Source organism: Etheostoma cragini, chromosome 18 (genome assembly GCF_013103735.1).
Source record: "Etheostoma cragini isolate CJK2018 chromosome 18, CSU_Ecrag_1.0, whole genome shotgun sequence".
Lineage (NCBI taxonomy): Eukaryota > Metazoa > Chordata > Actinopteri > Perciformes > Percidae > Etheostoma > Etheostoma cragini.
This window is the reverse complement of record NC_048424.1, coordinates 22830692-22831122: the sequence shown is the minus strand read 5'-3', so window position 1 is coordinate 22831122 and position 431 is coordinate 22830692.

Here is a 431-nt window from a genome sequence, read left to right as displayed (position 1 = left end):
GGGGGGGGTGCATGCTAGAAACTCTGCGTGGGACCCAAACTTTTCCAGATGCCGTTTTTTTTTTCTATTAATTTAAAAGAGTAAATGATGGAAATGAAATCTTTTTGTGACATATTAAATGAATGTCTAATCTGTCATTTGATGCCTTTGAGATTTTTCCATCTTTTCTTGGCTTCTTTATGCACATTAATAAAAAATGTTACCTGGTGTGCCCAAACTTTCTAGCCCCACTGTATGACCTGCAGTATTGGTAACACCTGTGATGCAATCACTAATTACACCTGTGTCATTATTATTTATTTATGTTTTTTTATTTAGGATAAATTTTTTGACATTCCAATTCAAATGTCTAAATATTCTTAAGAATATGGAGGAAGGCAAAAACCAAACTAATATTCTAATTATCCTCTAACTCTGCTGGGTCCGTGTTT